The sequence below is a fragment of the Ochotona princeps genome, chromosome 5 (genome assembly GCF_030435755.1).
Source record: "Ochotona princeps isolate mOchPri1 chromosome 5, mOchPri1.hap1, whole genome shotgun sequence".
Classification (NCBI taxonomy): domain Eukaryota; kingdom Metazoa; phylum Chordata; class Mammalia; order Lagomorpha; family Ochotonidae; genus Ochotona; species Ochotona princeps.
Genome location: NC_080836.1, coordinates 102,192,735 through 102,198,734, shown reverse-complemented (window position 1 = coordinate 102,198,734; position 6,000 = coordinate 102,192,735).

Here is a 6,000-nt window from a genome sequence, read left to right as displayed (position 1 = left end):
AACTCAACAATCATCCCTAGGCATTCACCTGCAGGCACCAATTCCCTGGGGGCCTGCCCTCAAGTCCTCCCAATCCCGCCCCCACCACACCTTGCGGTCCTACCTGCATAAAAAAGTCCCAGGTGCTTCCTTTGCCCCTTTCTTCTTTCCTGATCTTCACCACCTCTACCCTGTTACTGCCCCGTTGGAATAAACCTCCTAAGATACCTCATTGCGTCTGGTGTTTTCAGCTCACGGTAAAGAATTAGCTGCGCGTAATAATATCGTAATATCCTATGAACTAGAACTGTACCATTTTTTTTAAAGATTTATTCATTTTATTACAGCCAGATATACAGAGAGGAGGAGAGACAGAGAGGAAGATCTTCCGTCCGATGATTCACTCCCCAAGTGAGCCACAACGGGCCGGTACGCGCCGATCCGGAGCCGGGAACCAGGAACCTCTTCCAGGTCTCCCACGCGGGTTGCAGGGTCCCAAAGCTTTGGGCCGTCTTCGACTGCTTTCCCAGGCCACAAGCAGGGAGCTGGATGGGAAGTGGAGCTGCCAGGATTAGAACCGGCGCCCATATGGGATCCCAGGGCGTTCAAGGTGAGGACTTTAGCGGCTAGGCCACGCAGCCGGGCCCCACCATTGTTTTTTAAATAACTAACAGCCGGTGCTGTGCTAATCCAAAGCCAGGAGCCAGGAACTTCCTCCAGGCGGGTACAGGGTCCCAAGGTTTGGGGCTGTCCTCAACTGTTTTCCTGGGCCACAGGCAGAGAGCTGGATATAGAGTGCTAGGATTAGAACCAGTGCCCATATGGGATCCTGGCACATTCAAGGCGAGAACTTTAGCTGCTAGGCCACCATGACAGGCCCGGTAAATCTTTTTTTAATAATAATAAAAAAAAAAAGTGTGAAGCCCAACAGCATCTGCAGTGCTGGCATCCTATATCCTAGCACTGCTTTTAGTCCCTACTGCTCCATTTCCAACCCAGCTCCCTGCCAATGCACATGGCAAAGCTACAGAAGATGGCGCAAGTGCTAGGGCCCCTCGACCCCCATTGGAGGCCTGGATGGAGCCCTGGGCTCAATGCTACCAGCCTGGCCCAGCCGTTTGGTTAATGAATCCACAAACTGAAGATCTCTCGCTCTCTCTACCACTTTGCCTTTCAAATAAATCAGGGGTTGGCACTGTGGCATAACAAGTAAAGCTGCTATCTGTTTGAGTACCAACTGCTGCACTTCCTCCAATCCAGCTTCCTATCAATGTGCCTGGGAAAGTAGCGGAGGATGGCCCAAGTACCCATGTGGGAAACCTAGAAGAAGCTTCTAGCTTCGCATAAGCCTAGCTCTGACTATTGCAACCATTTTGGGAATAAGCCAACAGATGGAAGATCTCTCTGTGTTGTTTCTGCCTCTCACTGTAATGTCACCTTTCAAGGAAATAAATAAATGAATAAACGTTTTATTTTCTTAAAAACCTTCAAAAGAGGAAGAGTCTAGCAGATTTAAAAAGGCATATGTCAGGCCCGGCAGCGTGGCCTAGCGGCTAAAGTCCTCGCCTTGAACACCCCCGGATCCCATATGGACGCCGGTTCTAATCCTGGCGGCCCCACTTCCCATCCAGCTCCCTGCTTGTGGCCTGGGAAAGCAGTCGAGGACGGCCCAAAGCTTTGGGACCCTGCACCCATGTGGGAGACCTGGAAAAGGTTCTGGTTCCTGGCTTCGGATTGGTGCAGCACCGGCCTGTTGCGCTCACTTGGGGAGTGAATCATCGGACGGAAGATCTTCTTGTCTGTCTCTCCTCCTCTCTGTGTATCTGACTTTTTAATAAAATAAATAAATCTTTTAAAAAAAGAATAAAGTTACAGGGCCCAGCGCGATAGCATAGTGGCTAAAGTCATCGCCTGGAAAGCACTAGGATCCCATATGGGTGCCGGTTTGTATCCTGGCAGCCCCGCTTCCCACCCTAGCTTCCTGCTTGTGGCCTGGGAAAGCAGTTGAGGACGGCTCAAAGGCTTGGGACCTGCACCCGTGTGGGAGACCCAGAAGAAACTCCTGGCTCCTAGCTTTGGATTGGCTCAGCTCCAGCTGTTGCAGCTATTTGGGGAGTGACCCATCAGATGGGAGATCTTCCTCTTTGTCTCTCCTCCTCTCTGTATATCTGACTTTGCAATAGAAATAAATAAATCTTAAAAAACAAAACAAAACAAAGTTACGGAAAGAAGGAGAGAAAGACACAGAGAGCTCTTGCTCCAGCTCAGGATGGGCCAGGCGCTCTGTCCGCGTCTCCCCTGGAGACCACACATCTGAGCCGTCCCAGGCCGAGGTTAGGGCAGCTGTTCTTGCAGAGCTGAGAGCTGTTGGGCTCCCCTTTGATGTGGACTGGTAGAACAGGATCTGGGTCTGTGGATAAACTGGTCTGATGGGCCTGCTAGAGAGAGCGCCCCTCCCTGTGGCCAGGCTCCTTAAGTGCCCCGCCCAACCCAAGGGGTACAGAGCGTTTCCTGGGGAAGGGGTCATTTGTTTGATCCCTAGGTCGAAAGGGTTACTTGAGAGAGTGTGGCTTCCAGCTCAGCTAGCTTCACCTGCCCTGGGATGTCTGACTTGATTCGGAGGGTTGCTGAAGGATGCAAATTCCTCTCTTCTGCATCTATTTCCTGCTGAGTAGGGATGTGAGCCTGGATCATCCCGGGTTGGGAAATCTCTCCCTATTTTATCAAATGAGTCTATTTCACAGGCTGTAGAATTCCCAACCAGCATGTTTGTGTCCCTCATACATTCCCATTATTTTGAGGAAGTTGCTGGGATCTAATTGCCCTTTGGGGTGGGAACTGAAATCTTCACTTGATTCACTGGAGTAGGTGGGCTTATCTTTCTGCAGGATCTAGGAGGCACAGAAGTCAGTCTGCCTGGCTTGTAGGGGACGGAAATGGGGGATGGCATGCATACCCACAGATTCTAGTCCCTGAGCTCTGAAATCCTCCTAGCTCTGAGGCTCCAGGAACATGGAGTCACCTGTGGCTTGCCGATGCAAAGGCAATCAGTCAGCACACACAGGAAGGAAGGAAGCCTTTTTAAAAAAAAAAAAAAACTTATTTATTTTTGAATAAGTTACAGAAAGAGAAAACTTCCATAGTTTTTTTTTTTTTTCTCCAAAAAGCCACTGGAAGCCGAAAACAGGAGCTTCCTTGGGGTCTGCCACTCAGGTGCAGGCTCTGGGCCATCATCTGTTGCTTTACCAGACCATGAGCAGGGAGCTAAATCGCAAGTGGAACAGCTGGGACTTGAACTGGTGCCCATATAGGATGCCAGCATTTGTTGACAAAGAAATAGCCAGTTGAATCATCACTCCAGCCCCACAAAGCCCTGATTTTCAAGCCCTGTCTGCTTGGGAGACATCAGTGAGTCTGGCTTTGCCTGGGCTCCACCCTCACTGTGGCTGTTAATTTTGGTGGGCATCCAGTACTGCTTGTGTGCAGAGCCTCCCACACTCGGTTGGTGTGAACAGCATTGTTGGATGATAGGGTTAATTGTTTTTTTTCTTACAAAATAGTATGGAAGGGGAGTCTTCAAAATGTTCATGGAAAATATCTACTTTGGGAAAAAAATGCATGGATATAAAATTATTTTATATTGGGGCCACATGAGGCGACCTGAAAAGATGCCTGGAAAGAAACTTCAGAAACTGACAAGACTGGAATTTCAGTAGGACTTACTTCTGAATGTGAACAAGAGAAATGAGGCTGCTCTGAAACACGTGTGGATATGAAATGAGAAAACTGCCACCCAGCTGAATGCTCACCTTGCACATGCCAGAATCTTAAATGGGCATCGGGTTATGTCCCAACTGTCCCGCTTCCCATCCAGCTCCCTGCTTGTAGTCTGGGAAAGCAGTGGAAGATGGCTCAGATTCTCATTTTTGGCACCCTGCACCTGCGTGGGAGACCCAGAAAAAGCTCCTGGCTCCTGGGTTCAGATTGGCTCAGCTCTTGCCCTTGTGGCCATTTAGGGAGTGAACCAGTGAACAGAAGATCTTTCTCTCTGTCTCTCCTTCTCTGTCGAAATCCGCCTTTCCAATAAAACAAGTAAACAAATAATAAACAAACAAATAAATAAAATTAACACCTTAAAAAAAGGGGGTGGGGACACTGCAAGTGCGGCCTTCTCTGTCCTAGCTCCTGGGAGCCGACAGCGATAGCTCCGCAGAGAGCTGTGTTTACTCCTGGCACTGATGAAGCTTTCAGAGTGACTGAAAAACTTCTGGATATCATATGTATGACAGGAACAGCTTTAGAAGTTCACTTTTTTTTTTTTTAAGATTTATTTATTTTTGCTGGAAAGGTCCAAAACATTTGAAGCTGAGCCGATCTGAAGCCAGGAGTAAGGAGCTTTTACCTGGTCTCCCGTGTGGATGTGGGCTCCCAAGGCTTTGGACTGTCTTCTACTGCTTTCCTAGGCTACAAACAGGGAGCTGAACTGGAAATGGAACAGCCGGGACACAAAGGGGCACCCAAATGGGATGTCAGTGCTTGCAAAGAGGACTAGCCAATTAAACCCTCATGCTGAGCCCTGAAATGACTTATTTCTATGCATTGAGAAAAACCTTAAAAAGTTTAACATGGACTGGTCAAACTTATTAAGCATTAGTGCAGATGGCAGATCTGCAGTGACTGGTGATAAACCGCTTGTTACAATACAAAACTCTAAGCTGGCAGTGCTTTGCAAACATGCCGAGCTAAGCCAGTCCGTGACCTTGTTCTCCAGGGATCAGTTTGTGCCAAAAAGTGAAAAATGGGCTGTGTTCAGAGCAATCTGCATCCTGAGCTTGGTGTGTTCCCACGGTGGGGAGACCTGCTTCGTTCCCTGATTAGGGACCCAGTGTGCAGGCCCCCTCGGCCTGAGAGCCCAGCAGCAACCTTTAGCTGACGTCACAAGCGTCGAGAAAACACTTGGCTTTTCTCCCCAGTGGGAGCATTCATTCTGTTCATTCCTCGCAGACTCATTTCTTTGGGAAACTCACTTCACAGGGGCGGAGTCTGGCCCACTTCCCTGCACCGAGATTACCTTCTGAAAAGGAGAGCAGTAGCCTGAACCAAATCCCCCAAATTAAAGATTTGGAGACTGAATTCCCCCAAAAAAGATACTCTGATGTCAAACAGTTCACCTTTCTTGGTTGGTATTAATCACATGCAAAGAGCTGCAGAGCAACACCACACTGAGAGTCAAGTTTAAGGATGTTGGGAAGGAGTGGCTATTGCACCAAGATGCTGCCAGTGTTTGGAAGTACTACATTTGTAGTAGCTGTTTTCGGTTGTAAAAACAAACACCCTCCCGCAGGGCGGTAGCCTAGCAGCTAAGCCCCAGCCATTGGAGCCACTTGGGGAGTGAATCATCAGACAGAAGATCTTCCTCTCTGTCTCTCCTCCTCTCTGGCTTTTGCAATAAAAAAAAGATAAAAAATAATCTTTAAAACAATATATATCCCCAGGAGCTGGCATGGTTAAGCCTCTGCCTATGGTGGCCGCCATCCCACAAGGGCGCCGGTTGTAGTCCTAGCAGCTCCACTTCCCATCCGGCTCCCTGCAAATGGCCTGAGGAAGCAGCAGAGAACTGCTCTAGTCTTTGGGGCCCTGCACACACGTGGGAAACCCAAACAGAGCTTCTGGCTCTAGCTTTCAGATCAGCTTCACCCTGACTGTTGTGGTCATTCGGGGATTGAACCAGAGGATGAAAGATCTCTCTCTGTGTCTCTACCCCTCTCTCTGTAATTCTGACTTTCCTTTTTCTTAAAGACTTATTTATTTTTACTGGAAAGGCAGATTTCCAGCGAGAAGGAAAGATGCTGGCTCATCTCCCAAGTGGCTGCAATGGCCAGAGCTGAGCCGATCTGAACTCAGGAACCAAAAGGCTCCCCTGGGTTTCCCACATGGGTGACAGGGAGCCAAGTACATGGGCCATCCTCCGCTACCTCCCACGTGCATGAGCAGGGAGCTGGATCAGAAGGAAATGGTTGG